The sequence below is a fragment of the Pelecanus crispus genome, chromosome 2 (genome assembly GCF_030463565.1).
Source record: "Pelecanus crispus isolate bPelCri1 chromosome 2, bPelCri1.pri, whole genome shotgun sequence".
NCBI lineage: Eukaryota > Metazoa > Chordata > Aves > Pelecaniformes > Pelecanidae > Pelecanus > Pelecanus crispus.
Genome location: NC_134644.1, coordinates 139,002,173 through 139,002,766, shown reverse-complemented (window position 1 = coordinate 139,002,766; position 594 = coordinate 139,002,173).

Genomic DNA, 594 nt, shown 5'->3' with positions numbered 1-594 from the left:
CAGTGTCAGATACTCGGATTCTAGTACTCCAGGGTATGGTCTGCAGCTTCACTGAAATTCATGAGAACAGGATTTAAACCAGGCTATGATCCCTACAGCTGCCATCCTGGGTTACCTTTCACCTTGTAGAAAATAAGACAGCCTCTTTTAACATCCAGAAACTGCATATTTTACACCAATATCTATTTTAAGCAAGATATTAGAAGGGCAAGTCTAGAAAACATTGAACAAAACCAGACCTTTACGTATGCCGTAAAGGAAAATGGGAGCTGTCTCCTAAGGCTAAAACTAGGTATTAAATATGACATATTAAAAAAATCTCCATTAAAATGAAATTGTGCAGTGGACTGCATTATTAATACAGAAATTAAATGTGAACAAATAAAACAAGGAAACTGAATGAATAAATAATCCATTTAAAAAGGTCATTTGAATAGTTCAGAAACAGCTCTGTGGGATAATTTGGGAAGGAGAAATATTTTATATTCAAGCTGTATTGAAATAAAAACCTATTTATAGCTATATGAATGATAACTTTATGTGAAAATATAATGCTGGAATGTAATTTAGAGTGTTAACAGGTTTGAACTTCTT